The 21,152-nt window shown below is 45.8% G+C and overlaps 31 pseudogenes; all 31 read right to left on the bottom strand.

Annotated features, from left to right (window-relative positions):
- Positions 1-458: 458 nt before the first annotated feature.
- LOC148251966 (5S ribosomal RNA) lies at positions 459-572 on the bottom strand (annotated as a pseudogene).
- A 531-nt stretch (positions 573-1,103) lies between these two features.
- Positions 1,104-1,222, bottom strand: LOC148251965 (5S ribosomal RNA; annotated as a pseudogene).
- Positions 1,223-1,598: 376 nt separating this feature from the next.
- Positions 1,599-1,717, bottom strand: LOC148251964 (5S ribosomal RNA; annotated as a pseudogene).
- A 562-nt stretch (positions 1,718-2,279) lies between these two features.
- Positions 2,280-2,398, bottom strand: LOC148251963 (5S ribosomal RNA; annotated as a pseudogene).
- Positions 2,399-2,602: 204 nt separating this feature from the next.
- Positions 2,603-2,721, bottom strand: LOC148251962 (5S ribosomal RNA; annotated as a pseudogene).
- Positions 2,722-3,222: 501 nt separating this feature from the next.
- Positions 3,223-3,341, bottom strand: LOC148251961 (5S ribosomal RNA; annotated as a pseudogene).
- A 676-nt stretch (positions 3,342-4,017) lies between these two features.
- Positions 4,018-4,131, bottom strand: LOC148251960 (5S ribosomal RNA; annotated as a pseudogene).
- Positions 4,132-4,333: 202 nt separating this feature from the next.
- LOC148251959 (5S ribosomal RNA) lies at positions 4,334-4,452 on the bottom strand (annotated as a pseudogene).
- Positions 4,453-4,655: 203 nt separating this feature from the next.
- Positions 4,656-4,774, bottom strand: LOC148251958 (5S ribosomal RNA; annotated as a pseudogene).
- A 559-nt stretch (positions 4,775-5,333) lies between these two features.
- LOC148251957 (5S ribosomal RNA) lies at positions 5,334-5,452 on the bottom strand (annotated as a pseudogene).
- A 209-nt stretch (positions 5,453-5,661) lies between these two features.
- Positions 5,662-5,780, bottom strand: LOC148251956 (5S ribosomal RNA; annotated as a pseudogene).
- Positions 5,781-7,016: 1,236 nt separating this feature from the next.
- Positions 7,017-7,135, bottom strand: LOC148251955 (5S ribosomal RNA; annotated as a pseudogene).
- A 533-nt stretch (positions 7,136-7,668) lies between these two features.
- LOC148251954 (5S ribosomal RNA) lies at positions 7,669-7,787 on the bottom strand (annotated as a pseudogene).
- An 878-nt stretch (positions 7,788-8,665) lies between these two features.
- Positions 8,666-8,784, bottom strand: LOC148251953 (5S ribosomal RNA; annotated as a pseudogene).
- A 2,228-nt stretch (positions 8,785-11,012) lies between these two features.
- On the bottom strand, positions 11,013-11,126 carry LOC148251952 (5S ribosomal RNA; annotated as a pseudogene).
- Positions 11,127-11,333: 207 nt separating this feature from the next.
- LOC148251951 (5S ribosomal RNA) lies at positions 11,334-11,451 on the bottom strand (annotated as a pseudogene).
- A 206-nt stretch (positions 11,452-11,657) lies between these two features.
- Positions 11,658-11,776, bottom strand: LOC148251950 (5S ribosomal RNA; annotated as a pseudogene).
- Positions 11,777-12,333: 557 nt separating this feature from the next.
- LOC148251949 (5S ribosomal RNA) lies at positions 12,334-12,452 on the bottom strand (annotated as a pseudogene).
- A 1,567-nt stretch (positions 12,453-14,019) lies between these two features.
- Positions 14,020-14,138, bottom strand: LOC148251948 (5S ribosomal RNA; annotated as a pseudogene).
- Positions 14,139-14,699: 561 nt separating this feature from the next.
- LOC148251947 (5S ribosomal RNA) lies at positions 14,700-14,818 on the bottom strand (annotated as a pseudogene).
- Positions 14,819-15,347: 529 nt separating this feature from the next.
- On the bottom strand, positions 15,348-15,466 carry LOC148251946 (5S ribosomal RNA; annotated as a pseudogene).
- An 80-nt stretch (positions 15,467-15,546) lies between these two features.
- Positions 15,547-15,665, bottom strand: LOC148251945 (5S ribosomal RNA; annotated as a pseudogene).
- Positions 15,666-16,224: 559 nt separating this feature from the next.
- On the bottom strand, positions 16,225-16,343 carry LOC148251944 (5S ribosomal RNA; annotated as a pseudogene).
- A 589-nt stretch (positions 16,344-16,932) lies between these two features.
- Positions 16,933-17,051, bottom strand: LOC148251943 (5S ribosomal RNA; annotated as a pseudogene).
- Positions 17,052-17,609: 558 nt separating this feature from the next.
- LOC148251942 (5S ribosomal RNA) lies at positions 17,610-17,727 on the bottom strand (annotated as a pseudogene).
- A 517-nt stretch (positions 17,728-18,244) lies between these two features.
- Positions 18,245-18,363, bottom strand: LOC148251941 (5S ribosomal RNA; annotated as a pseudogene).
- Positions 18,364-18,883: 520 nt separating this feature from the next.
- On the bottom strand, positions 18,884-19,002 carry LOC148251940 (5S ribosomal RNA; annotated as a pseudogene).
- A 564-nt stretch (positions 19,003-19,566) lies between these two features.
- LOC148251939 (5S ribosomal RNA) lies at positions 19,567-19,685 on the bottom strand (annotated as a pseudogene).
- Positions 19,686-19,892: 207 nt separating this feature from the next.
- LOC148251938 (5S ribosomal RNA) lies at positions 19,893-20,011 on the bottom strand (annotated as a pseudogene).
- Positions 20,012-20,572: 561 nt separating this feature from the next.
- LOC148251937 (5S ribosomal RNA) lies at positions 20,573-20,691 on the bottom strand (annotated as a pseudogene).
- A 233-nt stretch (positions 20,692-20,924) lies between these two features.
- LOC148251936 (5S ribosomal RNA) lies at positions 20,925-21,045 on the bottom strand (annotated as a pseudogene).
- Positions 21,046-21,152: the final 107 nt, after the last annotated feature.

The raw sequence follows: 21,152 nt of genomic DNA, 5'->3' as shown, positions 1-21,152 counted from the left end.
TATCAAGCAAAATGACACAGCGCCGTGACTCACATTTGCGAATAAACCTGCGGATCATATTTCAAGTCGCGCGTAACGTCGAAAGAGTCATATGCAAAAAAATTGGTGCAACACGAGGACTTTCCAAGAAAATGGGTGAAATATAAGGACTTCGCAGGAGCTCACCCAACCTAGTACTACTCTTGCCCAAGCACCCGTAACTTGCAGAGTTCTGATAGAATCCGTTGCATTAGTGCTGGTATAATCGCTCATGTTTCATTATGCGCTGCAAATACATACACTTTTTCTCCTTCTATCCCCCCTCCCGTCATTTGTTTCCTTGTGCGCGCACTCTGCATCTCTCCTTCTCGTTCTAATATCATGTAAAATGCCCTGGCACCGTGACTCACCTTTGCGAATAAACCAGCGGTTCATAATTCTATTCGCGTGTAACGTTAAACGACGCATACGAAAAAAAATTGGTGCAACACAAGGACTTCCCAGGAGGTCACCCATCCGAGTACTACTCTCGCCCAAGCACACTTAACTGCGGAGTTCAGATCCGGTGCATTAGTGCTCGTATGATCGGACCTGTTTCATTTCGCGCTGCAAATAGAAACACTCCTTCTCCTTTCTTCCCCCTCCCATCATTTGTTTCTTGGTGCGTTCACACTTCACCTCTCATTCTCGTTCTAATATCAATTAAAATGCCCCTGTGTCTTGACTCACATTTACGTATAAACAAGTGGACCATAGTTTCAGTCGCGCGTTACGTCGAACGACCCGTATGAAAAAAAATTGGTGCATTACGAGGACTTCGTAGGAGGTCACCCATCATAGTACTACTCTCGCCCAAGCACCCTTAACTTGCAGAGTTCTGATAGAATCCGTTGCATTAGTGCTGGTATGATCGCTCATGTTTCATTCTGCACTGCAAATACATACACTCTTTCTCCTTCCATCCCCCCTCACGTCATTTGTTTCCTTGTGCATGCACTTTGCATCTCTCCTTCTTGTTCTAATATCAAGTAAAATGCCCCGACATCGTAACTCACCTTTGCGAAGGAACCAATGGTTCATAATTCCACTCCTGCATAACGTCGAACAACCCATCCAAAAAAAAATGGGTGCAACACGAGGACTTCCCAGAAGGTCACCCATCCGAGTACTACTCTCGCCAAAGCACACTTAACTGCGGAGTCCTGATGGGATCCCGTGCATAAGTGCTAGTATGATCGCACCTATTTAATTTCGCGCTGCAAATACATACACTCCTTCTCCTTTCCTCCCCCTCCCGTCATTTGTTTCCTTGTGCGTGTGCACTGTACCTCCCGTTCTCGTTCTAATATCAAGTAAAATGCCACGGCGCCATGACTCACATTTGCGAATAAACCTACGGAGCATAATTCAAGTCGCGCGTAACGTCGAGAGAATAATCTGCAAAAAAATGGGTGCAACACGAGGACTTCCCAAGAAAATGGGTGAAATATAAGGATTTCGCAGGTGGTCACCCATCCTAGTACTACTCTCGCCCAAGCACCCACAACTGCGGAGTTCTGATAGAATCTGTTGCATAATTCAAGTCGCGCGTAACGTTGAAAGAATCATCTGCAAAAAAATTGGTGCAACACGAGGACTTCCTAAGAGGTCACCCATCCGAGTACTACTCTCGCCCAAGCACACTTAATTGCGGAGTTCTAATGGGATCAGGTGCATTAGTGCTGGTATGATCGCACCGGTTTACTTTAATGCTGCAAATACATACACTCTTTCTCCTTTCTTCCCCCTCCCGTAATTTGTTTCCTTGTGTGTGCGCATCGCACCTCCCGTTCTCGTTCTAATATCAAGTAAAATGCCACGGCGCCGTGACTCACATTTGCGAATATAACCTGCGGACCATAATTCAAGTCGCGCGTAACATCGAAAGAATCATTTGCAAAAAAATGGGTGCAACACGAAGACTTTCCAAGAAAATGGGTGAAATATAAGGACTTCGCAGGTGGTCACCCATCCTAGTACTACTCTCGCCCAAGCACACTTAACTTGCGGAGTTTTGATAGAATCCGTTGCATTAGTTCTGGTATGATCGCTCATGTTTCATTCTGCGCTGTAAATACATACACTCTTTCTCCTTCCATCCCCCCTCCCGTCATTTGTTTCCTTGTGCGTGCACTCTGCATCTCTCCTTCTCGTTCTAATATAAAGTAAAATGCCCCGGCACCGTGACTCACCTTTGCGAATGACTTAGTGGTTCATAATTTCATTCGCCCGTAACGTCGAATGACCCATTCGAAAAAAAATGGGTGCATCACGAGGACTTCTAAGGAGGTCACCCATCCGAGTACTACTCTCGCCCAAGCACACTTAACTGCAGAGTTTTGATGGGATCCGGTGCATTAGTGCTGGTATGATCGCACCAGTTTAATTTCGCGCTGCAAATACATACTCTCCTTTTCCTTTCTTCCCCCTCCTGTCATTTGTTTCTTGTGCGTGCGCACTGCACCTCCCTTTCTCGTTTAAATATAAAGTAAAATGCAACGGCGCCGTGACTAACATTTGCTAATAAACCTGCGGACCATAATTCAAGTCGCGCGTAACGTTGAAAGAATCATCTGCAAAAAAATTGGTGCAACACGAGGACTTCCCAGGAGGTCACCCATCCGAGTATTACTCTCGCCCAAACACACTTAACTGCGGAGTTCTGACGGGATCAGGTGCATTAGTGCTGGTATGATCGTACCGGTTTACTTTAATGCTGTAAATACATACACTCCTTCCCCTTTCTTTCCTCTCCCGTAATTTATTTCCTTGTGTGTGCGCATCGCACCTCCCATTCTCGTTCTAATATTAAGTAAAATGTCACGGTGCCGTGACTCACATTTGCGAATATAACCTGCGGACCATAATTCAAGTCGCACGTAACATCGAAAGAATCATCTGCAAAAAAATGGGTGCAACACGAGGACTTCCCAAGAAAATGGGTGAAATATAAGGACTTCGTAGGTGGTCACCCATCCTAGTACTACTCTCGCCCAAGCACCCATAACTGCAGAGTTCTGATAGAATCCGTTGCATTAGTTCTGGTATGATCGCTCATGTTTTATTTTGCGCTGCAAATACATACACTCTTTCTCCTTCTAATATCAAGTAAAATGCCCCGGCACCATGACTCACCTTTGCGAATGAACCAGTGGTTCATAATTCTATTAGCGTGTAATGTCGAATGACCCATCCGAAAAAAAATGGGTGCAACACGAGGACTTCCCAGGAGGTCACCCATCCGAGTACTAGTCTCACCCGAGCACGCTTAGCTGCGGAGTTCTGATGGGATCCGGAGCATTAGTACTGGTATGATCGCACCTTTTTAAGTTCGTGCTGCAAATACATACACTCCTTCTCCTTTCTTCCTCCTCCCGTCATTTGTTTTCTTGTGTGTGTGAACTGCACCTCCCGTTCTCGTTCTAATATCAAGTAAAATGCCACGGCGCCGTGACTCACATTTGCGAATAAACCTGCGGACCATAATTCAAGTCGCGCGTAACCTCGAAACAATCATCTACAAAAAAATGGGCGCAACACGAGGACTTCCCAAGAAAATAGGTGAAATATAAGGACTTCGAAGGAGGTGACCTATCCTAATACTACTCTCGCCCAAGAACCCTTAACTTGCGGAGTTCTAATAGAATCCGTTGCATTAGTGCTGGTATGATCGCTCATGTTTCATTCTGCGCTGCAAATACATACACTCTTTCTCCTTCCATCCCCCCTCCCATCATTTGTTTCCTTGTGTGTGCACTCTGCATCTATCATTCTCGTTCTAATATCAAGTAAAATGCCCTGGCACCGTGACTCACCTTTGCGATCGAACCAGCAGTTCATAATTCCATTCGTGCGTAACGTCAAACGACCCATCCGAAAAAAATTTGTGCAACACGAGGACTTCCGAGGAGGTCACCCATTCGAGTACTACTTTCGCCCAAGCACACTTAACTGCGGAGCTCTGATTGAATCCGGTGCATTAGTGCATCTGAAAAAAAAGGGGTGCAACACGAGGACTTCCGAGGAGGTCACCCATCCGAGTACTACTCTCGCCCAAGCACACTTAACTGCGGAGTTCAGATCCGGTGCATTAGTGCTCGTGTGATCGCACCTGTTTCATTTCGCGCTGCAAATATAAACACTCCTCCTTTTTTCCCCCTCCCGTCATTTGTTTCCTAGTGCGTTCACACTTCACCTCTCCTTCTCGTTCTAATATCAATTAAAATGCTCATGCGTCTTGACTCACATTTGGGTATAAACCAGCAGACCATAGTTCCAGTCGCGTGTAACATCGAACGACCCATCTGAAAAAAAAAGAGTGCATCACGAGAACTTCCCAGGAGGTAACCCATCCTTGTACTACTTTCGCCAAAACACACTTAACTGTAGAGTTCTGATGGGATCCGGTGCCTTTGGGCTGGTATGATCGCACCTGTTTCATTTCGTGCTGAAAATACATACACTCCTTCTCCTTCCCGCCCCTCCCATCATTTGTTTCCTTGTGCGTTCACACTGCACCTCTCCTTCTCATTCTAATATCGATTAAAAAGCCCCTCATTCTTGACTCACATTTGCGTATAAATAAGCGGACCATAGTTCCAGTCGCGCGTAACGTCGAACGACCCGTCTGAAAAAAATAGGTGCGACACGAGGACTTCCAAGGAGGTCACCCATCTGAGTACTACTCTCACCCAAGCACACTTAACTGCAGAATTCTGATGGGATCCGGTGCATTAGTGCTGGTATGATCGCACCAGTTTAATTTTGCGCTTCAAATACATACACTCCTTCTCCTTTCTTCCCCCTCCCGTCATTTGTTTCCTTGTTTGTGCGCACTGCACCTCCCGTTCTCGTTCTAATATCAAGTAAAATGCTATGGTGCCGTGACTCACATTTGTGAAAAAACCTACGGACCATATATCAAGTCGCGCGTAACGTCGAAAGAATAAATTGCAAAAAAATGGGTGCAACACGAGGACTTCCCAAGAAAATGGGTGAAATATAAGGACTTCGCAAGAGGTCACCCATCGTAGTGTTACTCTCGCCCAAGCACCCTCAACTGTGGAGTTCTGATAGAATCCGTTGCATTAGTGCTGGTATGATCGCTCATGTTTCATTCTGCGCTGCAAATACATACACTCATTCTCCTTCCATCCCCCCTCCCGTCATTTAGTTCCTTGTGCGTGCACTCTGCATCTCTCCTTCTCATTCTAAAATCAAGTAAAATATCCTGGCACCGTGACTCACCTTTGCGAATGAACCAGCTGTTCATAATTTCATTCGCGCGTAACGTCGAACGATGCATCGAAAAAAAAAGGGTGCAACACGAGGACTTCCCAGGTGGTAACTCATTCGAGTACTACTCTCGCCCAAGCACACTTAACTGTGGAGTTCTTATGGGAACCTGTGCATTAGTGCTGGTATGATCGCACCTGTTTCATTTCGCGCTGCAAATACAAACACTCCTTCTCCTTTCATCCCCCTCCTGTCATTTGTTTGCTGTTGCTTTCACACTTCACCTCTCCTTCTCGTTCTAATATAAATTTAAATGCCCCTGCTTCTTGACTCACATCTGCATATAAACCAGCGGACCATAGTTCCAGTCGCGCGTAACGTCGAACGGCCCATCTGAAAAAAAAAATATGGGTGCAAAACGAGAACTTCCCAGGAGGTAACCCATCCTTGTACTACTTTCGCCATAGAACACTTAGCTGCGGAGTTCTGATGGGATCCGGTGCATTTGTGCTGGTATGATCGCACTTGTTTCATTTCGTGCTGAAAATACATACACTCCTTCTTCTTCCCTCCCCCTCCCATTATTTGTTTCCTGGTGCGTGGGCACTGGACCTCCCGTTCTCGTTCTAATATCAAGTAAAATGCCACTGCGCCGTGACTCACATTTGCGAATAAACCTGCGGACCATAGTTCAAGTCGCGCGTAACGTCGAAACAATCATCTGCAAAAAAATGGGTGCAACACGAGGACTTCCAAATAAAATGGGTGAAATATAAGGACTTCGTAGGAGGTCACCCATCCTAGTACTACGCTCGCCCAAGCACCCTTAACCGCGGAGTTCTGATAGAATCCGTTGCATTAATGCTGGTATGATCGCTCATGTTTCATTCTGCGCTGCACATACATACACTCTTTCTCCCTCCATCCTCCCTCCTGTAACTTGTTTCCTTGTGCGTGCGCTGTGCATCTCTACTTCTCGTTCTAATATCAAGTAAAATGCCCCGACACTGTGACTCAACTTTGTGAATGAACCAGCGATTCATAATTCCATTCGCGCGTAACGTTGAACGACCCATCAGAAAAAAATGGGTGCAACACGAGGACTTCCCAGGAGGTCACCAATCCGAGTACTACTCTTGCCCAAGCACACTTAACTACGGAGTTCATATCTGGTGCATTAGTGCTGGTATGATCGCACCTGTTTCATTTCGCGCTGCAAATACATAAACTCTTTTTCCTTTCTTCCCCCTCCCGTCATTTGTTTCCTTGAGCGTGCGCACTGCACCTCCCATTCTCGCTCAAATATCAAGTAAAATACCACGGTGCCGTGACTCAAATTTGCGTATAAACCAGCGGACCATAGTTCTAGTCGCGAGTAATGTTGAACGATCCATCTGAAAAATAAAATGGGTGCAACACGAGAACTTCCCAAGAAAATGGGTGATATATAAGGACTTCGTAGGAGCTCACCCATCCTAGTACTACTCTCGCCCAAGCACCCTTAACTTGTGGAGTTCTGATGAAATCAGTTGCATTAGTGCTGGTATGATCGCTCATGTTTAATTTTGCGCTGCAAATACATACACTCTTTCTCCTTCCATCCCCCCTCCCGTCAATTGTTTCCTTGTGCGTGCACTCTACATCTCTCCTTCTCGTTCTAATATCAAGTAAAATGCCCCGACACCGTGACTCACATTTGCGAATGAACCAGCGGTTCATAATTTCATTCGCGCGTAACGTCGAACGACCCATCCGAAAAAAAATGGGTGCAACACGAGGACTTCCCAGGAGGTCAACCATCCGAGTACTACTCTCGCCCAAGCACACTTAACTGCGGAGTTCAAATTGAATTCGATGCATTAGATCTGGTATGATCACACCTGTTTCATTTCGCGATGTAAATACATACACTCCTTCTCCTTTCTTCCCCCTTCCGTCATTTGTTTCATGGTGCATTCACACTTCACCTCTCATTCTCGTTCTAATATCAATTAAAATGCCCCTGCGTCTTGACTCACATTTGCGTATAAACCAGCGGAACATAGTTTCAGTCGCGAGTAACGTCGAACGACCCATCTGAAAAAAAAAAATGGGTGCAACATGAGAACTTCCCAGGAGCTAACCCATCCTTGTACTACTTTCGGCAAAGAACCCTTAACTTCGGAGTTCTGATAGAATCCGTTGCATTAGTGCTGGTATGATCGCACCTGTTTCATTTCGTGCTGAAAATACATACACTCCTTCTCCTTCCGTCCCCCCTCCCATCATTTGTTTCCTTGTGCGTTCACACTGCACCTCTCATTCTCGTTCTAATATCGATTAAAATGCCCCTGCTTCTTGACTCACATTTGCGTATAAACCAGCGGACCCTAGTTCCAGTCGCGCGTAATGTCGAACGACCCGTCTGAAAAAAAATTGGTGCGACACGAGGACTTCCCAGGAGGTCACCCATCTGAGTACTACTCTTGCCCAAGCACAGTTAACTGCGGAGTTCTGATGGGATCCGGTGCATTAGTGCTGGTATGATTGCACCTGTTTAATTTCGCGCTGCAAATACATAAACTCCTTCTCCTTTCTTCCCCTCCGTCATTTCTTTCCTTGTGCGTGCGCACTGCACCTCCTGTTCTCGTTCTAATATCAACTAATATGTCACGCCGCCGTGACTCACATTTGTGAATAAACCTGCAGACCATAATTCAAGTCGCGCGTAACGTCGAAAGAATCATCTGCAAAAAAATAGGTGCAACACGAGGACTTCCCAAGAAAATGGGTGAAATATAAGTACTTCGCAGGAGCTCACCCATCCTAGTACTACTCTCGCCCAAGCACCCTTAACTTGCAGAGTTCTGATAGAATTCGTTGCATTTGTGCTAGTATGATCACTCATGTTTCATTATGCGCTGCAAATACATACACTCTTTGTCCTTCTATCCCCCCTCCCGTCATTTGTTTTCTTGTGCGTGCACTCTGCATCTCTCATTCTCGTTCTAATATCAATTAAAATGCCCCGACACTGTGACTCACCTTTGCGAATGATCCAACAATTCATAATTCCATTCGCGTGTAACGTCGAACGACCCATCCAAAAAAAAATGGGTGCAACACGAGGACTTCCGAGGAGGTCACCCATCCGAGTACTACTCTCGCCCAAGCACACTTAATTGGGGAGTTCAGATCCGGTGCATTAATTCTGGTATGATTGCATCTGTTTCATTTCACGCTGCAAATACATACACTCCTTCTCCTTTCTTCCCCCTCCCGTCATTTGTTTCCTGGTGCGTTCAATCTTCACCTCTCCTTCTCGTTCTAATATCAATTAAAATGCCTCTGCGTCTTGACTCACATTTGTGTATAAACCAGCGGACCATAGTTCCAGTCGCGCGTAACGTCGAACGACCCGTCTGAAAAAAAATTGGTTCGACAAGAGGATTTCCCAAGAGGTCACCCATCCGAGTACTACTCTCGCCCAAACACACTTAACTGCGGAGTTGTGATGGGATCCGGTGCATTAGTGCTGGTATGATCGCACCTGTTTCATTTCGCGCTGCAAATGCATACACTCCTCCTTTTTCCCCATCCCGTCATTTGTTTCCTGGTGCGTTCACACTTCACCTCTCCTTCTCGTTCTAATATCAACTAAAATGCCCCTGCGTCTTGACTCACATTTGAGTATAAACCAGCGGACCATAGTTCCAGTCGGGCGTAACGTCGAACGACCCGTCTGATAAAAAATTTGTGCGACACGAGAACTTCCCAAGATACACCCATCCGAGTACTACTCTCACCCAAGCACACTTAACTGCGGAGTTCTGATGGGATCCGGTTCTTTAGTGATGGTATGATCGAACCTGTTTTATTTCGCGCTGCAAATACATACACTCCTTCTCCTTTCTTCCCCGTCCCGTTATTTGTTTCCTTGTGCATGCGCACTGCAACTCCCGTTCTCGTTCACATATAAAGTAAGATGTCACAGCGCCGTGACTCACATTTACGAATAAACCTGCGGACCATAATTCAAGTCACGCGTAACGTCGAAAGAATCATCTGCAAAAAAATGGGTGCAACACGAGGACTTCCCAAGAAAATGGGTGAAATATAAGGACTTCGCAGGAGGTCACCCATCGTAGTACTACTCTCGCCCAAGCACCCTTAACTGTGGAGTTCTGATAGAATCTGTTACATTAGTGCTGGTATAATCGCTCATAATTCATTCTGCGCTGCAAATACATACACTCTTTTTCCTTCCATCCCCCCTCCCGTCATTTGTTTCCTCGTGTAGTGCACTCTGCATCTCTCTTTCTCATTCTAATATCAAGTAAAATACCCCGGCACCGTGACTCACCTTTGCGAATGAACCAGCGAACCATAATTCAAGTCGCGCGTAATGTCTAAAGAATCATCTGCAAAAAAATGGGTGCAACACGAGGACTTCCCAAGAAAATGGGTGAAATATAAGGACTTCGCAGGAGGTCACCCATCCTAGTACTACTCTCGCCCAAGCACCCTTAACTTGCAGAGTTCTGATAGAATCCGTTGCATTAGTGCTGGTATGATCGTTCATGTTTCATTCTGCGCTGCAAATACATGCACTCTTTCTCTTTCCATCCCCCTTCCCGTCATTTGTTTCCTTGTGCGTGCACTCTGCATCTCTCATTCTCGTTCTAATATCAATTAAAATGCCCCGGCACCGTGACTCACCTTTGCGAGTGAACCAGCGATTCATAATTCCATTCGCGCGTAACGTCGAACGACCCATCCGAAAAAAAATGGGTGCAACACGAGGACTTCCGAGGAGGTCACCCATCCGAGTACTACTCTTGCCCAAACACACTTAATTGGGGAGTTCAGATCCGGTGCATTAGTTCTGGTATGATCGCACCTGTTTCATTTCGTGCTGCAAATGCATACACTCCTCCTTTCTTTCCCGTCCCGTCATTTGTTTCCTAGTGCGTTCATACTTCACCTCTCCTTCTCATTCTAATATCAACTAAAATGCCCCTGCGTCTTGACTCACATTTGAGAATAAACCAGCGGACCATAGTTCCAGTCGCGCGTAACGTCGAACGACCCGTCTGATAAAAAATTTGTGCAACACGAGGACTTCCCAAGATATACCCATCCGAGTACTACTCTCACCCACGCACACTTAACTGCGGAGTTCTGATGGGATCCGGCTCTTTAGTGATGGTATGATTGAACCTGTTTTATTTCGCGCTACAAATACATACACTCCTCCTTTTCTCTCCATCCTGTTATTTGTTTCCTTGTGCGTGCGCACTGCAACTCCCGTTCTCGTTCACATATAAAGTAAGATGTCATGGCGCCGTGACTCACATTTGCGAATAAACCTGCGGACCATAATTCAAGTCTCGCGTAACGTCGAAAGAATCATCTGCAAAAAAATGGGAGCAACACGAGGACTTCCCAAGAAAATGGGTGAAATATAAGGACTTCGCAAGAGCTCACCCATCCTAGTACTACTCTCGCCCAAACACCCTTAACTTGCGGAGTTTTTATAGAATCCGTTGCATTAGTGCTGGTATGATCGCTCATGTTTCATTCTGCGCTGCAAATACATGCACTCTTTCTCATTCCATTCCCTTTTCCGTCATTTGTTTCCTTGTGCGTGCACTCTGCATCTCTCCTTCTCGTTCTAATATCAAGTAAAATGCCCCGATACCGTGACTCACCTTTGCGAATGAACCAGCGGTTCATAATTCCATTCGCGCGTAACGTCGAACGACCCATCCGAAAAAAAATGGGTGCAACACGAGGACTTCCCAGGAGGTCACCCATCCGAGTACTACTCTCGCCCAAGCACACTTAACTGCGGAGTTCAGATCCGGTGCATTAGTGCTGGTATGATAACACCTGTTTCATATCGCGCTGCAAATACATACTCTCCTTCTCCTTTCTTCCCCCTCCCGTCATTTGTTTCCTGGTGCGTTCACACTTCACCTCTCCTTCTCATTCTAATATCAATTAAAATGCCTCTGTGTCTTGACTCACATTTGCGTATAATCCAGCGGACCATAGTTCCAATAGCGCGTAACATTGAATGACCCATCTGAAAAAAATAATGGGTGCAACACGAGAATTTCACAGGAGGTAACCCATCCTTGTACTACTTTCGCAAAGCACACATAACTGCAGAGTTCTGATGGGATCCGGTGCATCTGTGCTGGTATGATCGCACCTGTTTCATTTCGTGCTGAAAATACATACACTCTTTCTCCTTCCCTCCCCCCTCCCATCATTTGTTTCCTTGTGCGTTCATACTGCACCTCTCCTTCTCTTTCTAATATCGATTAAAATACCTCTGCTTCTTGACACACATTTGCGTATAAACCAGCGGACCATAGTTCTAGTCGCGCGTAACGTCGAGCGACCCATCTGAAAAAAAATTAGTGCGACACGAAGACTTCCTAGGAGGTCACCCATCCGAGTACTACTCTCGCCCAAGCAAACTTAACTGCGGAGTTCTGATGGGATCCGGTGCATTAGTGCTGGTGTGATCTCACCTGTCTAATTTCGCGCTGCAAATACATACACTCCTTCTCCTTTCTTCCCCCTCTTGTCATTTGTTTCCTTGTGCGTGCCCACTGTACCTCCCGTTGTCGTTTAAATATCAAGTAAAATGCCACGGCGCCGATACTCACATTTGCGAATAATCATACGGACCATAATTCAAGTCGCGCTTAACGTCAAAAGAATCATCTGCAAAAAAATGGGTGCAACACGATGATTTCCCAAGAAAATGGGTGAAATATATGGACTTCGCAGGAGGTCACCCATTCTAGTGCTACTCTTGCCCAAGCCTTACCTGCGGAGTTCTGATATAATCCGTTGCATTAGTGCTGATATGATCACTCATGTTTTATTCTGCGGTGCAAATACATACACTCTTTCTCCTTCCATCCCCCCTCCCGTCATTTGTTTCCTTGTGCGTGCACTCTACATCTCTCCTTCTCGTTCTAATATCAAGTAAAAGGCCCCGACACCGTGACTCACCTTTGCGAATGAACCAGCAGTTCATAATTCTATTCGCGCGCAACGTTGAACGACCCATCCGAAAAAAAATGGGTGCGACACGAGGACTTCCCAGAAGGTCACCCATCCGAGTACTACTCTCGCCCAAGCACATTTGACTGCGGAGTTCTGATGGGATACGGTGCATTAGTGCTGGTATGATCGCACCAGTTTAATTTCGTGCTGTAAATACATACACTCCTTCCCCTTTCTTCCCGCTCCCGTCATTTGTTTCCTTGTGCGTGCGCACTGCACCTCCCGTTCACGTTCAAATATCAAGTAAAATATCACGGCACCGTGACTCACATTTGCGAATAAACCTGGGGACCATAATTCAAGTCGCGCGGAACGTCGAAAGAATCATTTGCAAAAAAATGGGTGCAACACGAGCACTTCCCGAGAAAATGGGTGAAATATAAGGACTTCGCAGGAGGTCACCCATCCTAGTACTCATCTCGCCCAAGTACCCTTAACTTGCGGAGTTCTTATAGAATCCGTTACATTAGTGCTGGTATGATCGCTCATGTTTCATTCTGCACAACAAATACATACACTATTTCTCCTTCCATCCTCCCTCCCGTCATTTGTTTCCTTATGCGTGCACTCTGCATCTCTCATTCTCGTTCTAATATCAAGTAAAATGCCCCGACACCGTAACTCATCTCTGCGAATGAACCAGCGGTTCATAATTCAATACGCGCGTAACATCGAATGACCCATCCGAAAAAAATGGGTGCTACACGAGGACTTCGCAGGAGGTCATCCATCTGAGTACTACTCTCGCCCAAGCACACTTAACTGCGGAGTTTTGATGGGATCCAGTGCAGTTGGTATCGTATGATCGCACCTGTTTCATTTCGTGTTGAAAATACATACACTCCTTCTCCTTCCCTCCCCCCTCCCATAATTTGTTTCCTTGTGCGTTCACACTACACCTCTCCTTCTCGTTTTAATATCGATTAAAATGCTCCTGCTTCTTGACTCACATTTGCGTATAAGCAAGCGGACCATAGTTCCAGTCGCGTGTAACGTCGAACGACCCGACTGAAAAAAAATTGGTGAGACATGAGGACTTTCCAGGAGGTCACCCATCCGAGTACTAGTCTCGCCCACGAACACTTAACTCCGGAGTTGTGATGGGATCTGGTGCATTAGTACTTGTATGATCGCACCAGTTTAATTTCGAGCTGCAAATACATATACTCCTTCTCCTTTCTTCCCCCCCCCCAATCATTTGTTTCCTTGTGCGTACGCACTGCACCTCTCGTTCTCGTTCAAATATCAAGTAAAATGTCACGACGCCGTGACTCACATTTGCGAATAAACTTGCGGATCATAATTCAAGTCACGCGTAACATCGAAAGATTTATCTGCAAAAAAATGGGTGCAACACGAGGACTTCCCAAGAAAATAGGTGAAATATAAGGACTTCGCAGGACGTCACCCATCCTAGTACTACTCTCGCCCAAGCACCCTTAACTTGCCGAGTTCTGATAGAATGAGTTGCATTAGTGCTGGTATGATCGCTTATGTTTCATTCTGCGTTGCAAATACATACACTCTTTCTCTTTCCATCCCCCCTCCCGTGATTTGTTTCCTTGTGCATGCACTCTGCATCTCTCATTCTAGTTCTAATATCAAGTAAAATGCCCCAGCACCGTGACTCACGTTTGCTAATGAACCAGCGGATCATAATTCAATTCGCGCATAACGTCGAATGACCCATCCGAAAAAAAATGGGTGCAACACGAGGACCTCCCGGGAGGTCACCCATCTGAGTACTACTCTCGCCCAAGCACACTTAACTGCGGAATTCTAATGGGATACTGTGCATTATTGCTGGTATGATCGCACCTTATTAATTTCGTGCTGCAAATACATTCACTTTTTCTCCTTTCTTCCCGCTCCCGTCATTTGTTTCCTTGTGCGTGCGCACTGCACCTCCCGTTCTCGTTCAAATATAAAGTAAAATGCCACGGCGCCGTGACTCACATTTGCATATAAACCTGCGGATCAATATTCAAGTCACGCGTAACATCGAAAGAATCATCTGCAAAAAAATGGATGCAACACTAGGACTTCCTAAGAAAATGGGCGAAATATAAGGACTTTGCAGGAGGTCACCCATCGTAGTACTACTCTCGCCCAAGAACCCTTAACTTGCGGAGTTCTGATAGAATCCGTTGCATTAGTTCTAGTATGATTGCTCATGTTTCATTCTGCGCTGCAAATACATACACTCTTTCTCCTTCCATCCCTCCTCCCGTCATTTGTTTCTTTGTGCGAGCACTCTGCATCTCTTCTTCTCGTTCTAATATAAAGTAAAATGCCCCGGCACCGTGACTCACCTTTATGAATGAATTAGTGGTTCATAATTCCATTCGCGCGTAACGTCGAACGACCCATCCAAAAAAAAATGGGTGCAACACGAGGACTTCCCAGGAGGTCACCCATCCGAGTACTACTCTCGCCCAAGCACACTAAACTGCGGAGTTCTGAAGGGATCCGGTGCATTAGTGCTGGTATGATCGCACCTGTTTAATTTCACACTACAAAATACATACACTCCTTCTCCTTTCTTCCCCTTCCCGTCATTTGTTTCCTTGTGCGTTCACACCGCCCCTCTCCTTCTCGTTCTAATATCGATAATGCCCCTTCTTCTTGACTCACATTTGCGTATAAACCAGCGAAAAATAGTTCCAGTCGCGCGTAACGTCGAACGACGCGTCCAAAAAGAAAAATGGGTGCAATATAAGGACTTCGCAAGAGGTAACCAATATTAGTACTACTCTCGCCCAAGCACCCTTACCTGTGGAGTTCTGATAGAATCCGTTGCATTAGTGCTGGTATGATCGCACCTGTTTTATTTCGTGCCTAAAATATATACACTCCTTCTCCTTCCCTCCCCCGCCCATCATTTGTTTCCTTGTGCGTTCACACTGCACCTCTCCTTCTCGTTCTAATATCGATTAAAATGTCCCTGCTTCTTGACTCTAATTTGCGTATAAACCAGCGGACCATAGTTCCAGTCGCGCGTAACGTTGAACGACCCGCCTGAAAAAAAATTGGTGCGACACGAGGAATTCCCAGGAGGTCCCCAATCCGAGTACTATTCTTGCCCAAGCATACTTAACTACGGAGTTCTGATGGGATCCGATGAATTAGTGCTAATATGATCGCACCTGTTTAATTTCACGTTGCAAAAACATACACTCCTTCTCCTTTCTTCCCCCTCCCGTCATTTGTTTCCTGATGCATTCACACTTTATGCGACGAGAGGACTTCTCAGGAGGCCACCCATCCGAGTACTACTCTCGCCCAAGCACACTTAACTGTGGAGTTCTGATGAGATCCGGTGCATTAGTGCTGGTATGATCGCAACTATTTAATTTCTTGCGGCAAATACATAAAATCCTTCTCCTTTCTTCCCCCTCCTGTCATTTGTTTCCTTGTGCGTGCGCATTGCACCTCCTATTCTCGTTCTAATATCAAGTAAAATGTCCCGGCGCCGTGACTCACATTTGCGAATAAACCTGCGTTCCATAATTCAAGTGGTGCGTAACATCGAAAGAATCATCTGCAAAAAAATGAGTGCAACACAAGGACTTCCCAAGAAAATGGGTGAAATATAAGGACTTCGCAAGATGTCACCCATCCTAGTACTACTCTCGCCCAAGCACCCTTAACCGCGGAGTTCTGATAGAATCCGTTGCATTAGTGCTGGTATGATCGCTCATGTTTCATTCTGCGCTGTAACTACATACACTCTTTCTCCTTCCATCCCCCCTCCCGTCATTTGTTTCCTTGTGCGTGCACACTGCATCTCTCCTTCTCGTTCTAATATCAAGTAAAATGCCCCGGTACCGTGACTCACCTTTACGAATGAACCAGCGATTCATAATTCCATTCGCGCGTAATGTCGAACGACCCATCCGAAAAAAATAGGTGCAACACGAGGACTTCCGAGCAGTACACCCATCCGAGTACTACTCTTGCCCAAACACACTTAACTGTGGAGTTCTTATGGGATCTGGTGCATTAGTGCTGGCATGATCGCACCTGTTTCATTTCGCGCTACAAATACATACACTCCTTCTCCTTTCTTCCCCCTCCCGTCATTTGTTTCCTTGTGCGTGCGCACTGCACCTCCCATTCTCATTCTAATATCAAGTAAAATACCACGGTGTCGTGACTCACATTTGCGAATAAACCTGCGGATCATAATTCAAGTCGCGCGTAACGTCGAAAGAATCATCTGCAAGAAAATGGATGCAACACGAGGACTTCCCAAGAAAATGGGTAAAATATAAGGACTTCGCAGGAGGTCACCCATCCTAGTAGTGCCCTTGCCCAAGCACCCTTAACAGCGGAGTTCTGATAGAATCCGTTGCATTAGTGCTGGTACGATCACACCTGTTTAATTTCGCACTGCAAATACATACACTCCTTCTCCTTTCTTCCCACTCCTGTCATTTGTTTCCTTGTGCGTGCGCACTGCACCTCCCGTTCTCGTTCTAATATCAAGTAAAATGCAACGGCACCGTGATTCATATTTGCGAATAAACCTGCGGACCATAATTCAAGTCGCACGTAACGTCGAAAGAATCATCTGCACAAAAATAGGTGCAACATGAGTACTTTTCAAGAAAACGGATAAAATATAAGGACTTCGCAGGAGATCACCCATCCTAGTACTACTCTCGCCCAAGCACCCTTAACTACGGAGTTCTGATGGGATCCGATGCATTTGTGCTGGTATGATCGCACCTGTTTAATTTCGCGCAGCAAATACATACACCCCTTCCCCTTTCATCCCCCTCCCGTCAGTTTCCTTGTGCGTGCGCACTGCACCTCCCATTCTCGTTCTAATATCAAGTAAAATTCCACGGCGCCGTAACTCACATTTGCGAATAAACCTGCGGACCATAATTCAAGTCGCGCGTAACGTCGAAAGAATTATCTACAAAAAAATTGGTGCAAGACGAGGACTTCCCAAAAAAGTAGGTGAAATATAAGGACTTCGCAGGAGGTCACCCATCCTAGTACTACTCTTGCCCAAGCACCCTTAACTTGCGAAGTTCTGATAGAATCCGTTGCATTAGTGCTGGTATGATCGCTCATGCTTCATTCTCCGCTGCAAATACATACACTCTTTCTCATTCCATCCCCCCTCCAGTCATTTGTTTCCTTGTGCGTGCACTCTGCATCTCTCCTTCTCGTTCTAATATCAAGTAAAATGCCCCGGCACTGTGACCCACCTTTGCGAACGAACCAGCGGTTCATAATTCCATTCGCGCGTAATGTCGAGCGACCCATCCGAGAGAAAATGGGTGCACACGAGGACTTCCCAGGAGGTCACCCATCCGAGTACTACTCTCCCCCAAGCACATTTAACTACAGAGTTATGATGGGATCCGGTGCATTAGTGCTGGTATGATTGCACCTTTTTCATTTGGCGCTGCAAATATATACACTCCTTATCATTTCTTCCACCTCCCTTCATTTGTTTCCTTGTGCGTGCACAATGCACCTCCCGTTCTTGTTCTAATATCAAGTTAAATTCCACGGCACCGTGACTCACATTTGCGAATAAACCTGCGTACCATAATTAAAGTTGCGTGTAACGTCGAAAGAATCATCTGCAAAAAAATGGGTGCAACACGAGGACTTCCCAAGAAAATGGATGAAATATAAGGACTTCGAAGGAGGTCGCCCGTCCTAGTACTACTCTTGCCCAAACACCCTTAACTGCGGAGTTCTGATAGAATCCGTTGCATTAGTGCATGTATGATCGCTCATGTTTCATTCTGCGCTGCAAATACATACACTCTTTCTCCTTCCATCCCACCTCCCGTCAATTGTTTCCTTGTGTGTGCGCTCTGCATCTCTTTTTCTTGTTCTAATGAACTAGTGGTTCCTAATTCCATTCGCGCGTAACGTCGATCGACCCATCCAAAAAAAATAGGTGCAACAAGAGGACTTTCCAGGAGGTCAACAATCTGAGTACTACTCTCGCCCAAGCACACTTAACTACGGAGTTCTGATGGGATCCGGTGCATTAGTACTGGTATGATCGCACCTGTTTCATTTGGCACTGCAAATACATATCTCTTCCCCCTCCCATCATTTGTTTCCTTGTGCGTTCACACTGCACCTCTCCTTCTCGTTCTAATATCGATTAAAATGCCCATGCTTCTTGACTCACCTTTGGGAATGAACCAGCAGTTCATAATTCCATTCGCGCGTAACGTCGAATGACCCATCCGAAAAAAAAATTAGTGCAACACGAGAACTCCGTAGGAGGTCACCCATTCGAGTACTACTCTCGCTCAAGCACACTTAACCGCAGAATTCTGATAGAATCTGTTGAATTAGTGCTGGTGTGATCGCTCATGTTTCAATCTGCGCTGCAAATACATACACTCGTTCTTCTTCCATCCCCCCTCCAATCATTTGGTTCCTTGTGCGTGCAATCTGCATCACTCCTTCTCGATCTAATATCAAGTAAGATGCCCCGGCACCGTGACTCACCTTTGCGAATGAACCAGCAATTCATAATTCCATTCGCGCGTAACATCGATCGACCCATCGAAAAAAAAAATGGGTGCAACACGAGGACTTCCCAGGAGATCACCCATCCGAGTGGTACTCTCGCCCAAGCACACTAAACTGCAGAGTTCTGAAGGGATCCGGTGCATTAGTGCTGGTATGATCGCACCTGTTTCTTTTCGCGCTGCAAATACATACACTCCTTCTCCTTTCTTCCCCCTCCTGTCATTTGTTTCCTGTTGCGTTCACACTTCATCTCTCTTTCTCGTTCTAATATCAATTAAAATGCCCTTGTGTCTTACTCACATTTTCGTACAAACTAGCGGACCATAGTTCCATTCGCGCGTAACTTCGAACGACCCATCTGAAGAAAGAAAATGGGTGCAACACGAGGATTTCCCAAGAAAATGGGTAAAATATAAGGACTTCGCAGGAGGTCACCCATTCTAGTACTACTCTCGCTCAAGCACCCTTAACTTGCGGAGTTCTGATAGAATCCGTTGCATTAGTGCTGGTATGATAGCACATGTTTAATTCTGCGCTGCAAATACATACACTCTTTCTCCTTTCATCCCCCCTCCCGTCATTTGTTTCCTTGTGCGTGCACTCTGCATCACTCATTCTCGTTCTAATATCAAGTAAAATTTCCCGGCACCGTGACTCACCTTTGGGAATGAACCAGTGGTTCATAATTCCATTCGCGCGTAATGTCGAACGACCCATCCGAAAAAAAAATGGGTGCAACACGAGAACTTCCCAGGAGGTCACCCATCCGAGTACTATTCTCACCCAAGCACACTTAACTGCGGAGTTCTGATGGGATCTAGGGCATTAGTGCTGGTATGATCACACCCTTTTAATTTCGCACTGCAAATACATACACTCCTTCTCCTTTCTTCTCCTTCCAATCATTTGTTTCCTGGTGCGTTCACACTTCTCCTCTCCTTCTCGTTCTAATATCAATTAAAATGCCCCTGAGTCTTGACTCACATTTGCGTATAAACTAGCGGACCATAGTTCCAGTCGCGCGTAACGTCGAACGACCCATCTGAAAAAAAAAATGGGTGCAACACAAGAACTTCCCATGAGGTAACCCATCCTTGTATTACTTTCGCCAAAGCACACTTAACTACGGAGTTCTAATGGGATCCGGTGCATTTGTGCTGGTATGATCGCACCTGTTTCATTTCGTGCTGCAAATACATATACTCCTTCTCCTTTCTTCCCCCTCCCGTCATTTGTTTCCTTGTTCGTGCGCACTGCACCTCCCGTTCTCGTTCAAATATCAAGTAAAATACCACGGCGCCGTGACTCACATTTGCGAATAAACCTGCGGACCATAATTCAAGTCGCGCGTAACGTCGAAAGAATCATCTGCAAAAAAATTTGTGCAAGACGAGGACTTCCCAAAAAAATAGGTGAAATATAAGGACTTCGCAGGAGGTCACCCATCCTAGTACTACTCTCGCCCAAGCACCCTTAACTTGCGGAGTTCTGATAGAATCCGTTGCATTAGTGCTGGTATGATCGCTCATGCTTTATTCTCCGCTGCAAATACATACACTCTTTCTCATTCCATCCCCCCTTCCGTCATTTATTTCCTTGTGCGTGCACTCTGCATCTCTTTTTCTCGTTCTAATATCAAGTAAAATGCCCCGGCACTGTGACCCACCTTTGCGAACGAACCAGCGGTTCATAATTCCATTCGCGCGTAAGGTCGAGCGACACATCCGAGAAAAAATGGGTGCAACACGAGGACTTCCCAGGAGGTCACCCATCCGAGTACTACTCTCCCCCAAGCATATTTAACTACAGAGTTATGATGGGATCCGGTGCATTAGTGCTGGTATGATCACACCTGTTTCATTTGGTGCTGCAAATACATACACTCCTTATCATTTCTTCCACCTCCCTTCATTTGTTTCCTTGTGCTTACACACTGCATCTCCCGTTCTCGTTCTAATATCAATTAAAATTCCACGGCACCGTGACTCACATTTGCGAATAAACCTGCGGACCATAATTAAAGTTGCGTGTAACGTCGAAAGAATCATCTGCAAAAAAATGGGTGCAACACGAGGACTTCCCAAGAAAATGGGTGAAATATAAGGACTTCGCAGGAGGTCACCCATCCTAGTACTATTCTTGCCCAAGCACCCTTAACTGCGGAGTTCTGATAGAATCCGTTGCATTAGTGCAGGTATGATCGCTCATTCTTCATTCTGCGCTGCAAATATATACACTCTTTATCCTTCCATCCCACCTCCCGTCAATTGTTTCCTTGTGCGTGCGCTCTGCATCTCTTTTTCTTGTTCTAATAT

This window comes from Carica papaya, chromosome 8 (assembly GCF_054855325.1).
Source record: "Carica papaya isolate Zhongbai chromosome 8, ASM5485532v1, whole genome shotgun sequence".
Lineage (NCBI taxonomy): Eukaryota > Viridiplantae > Streptophyta > Magnoliopsida > Brassicales > Caricaceae > Carica > Carica papaya.
This window is presented reverse-complemented; position numbering and strand designations above follow the sequence as displayed.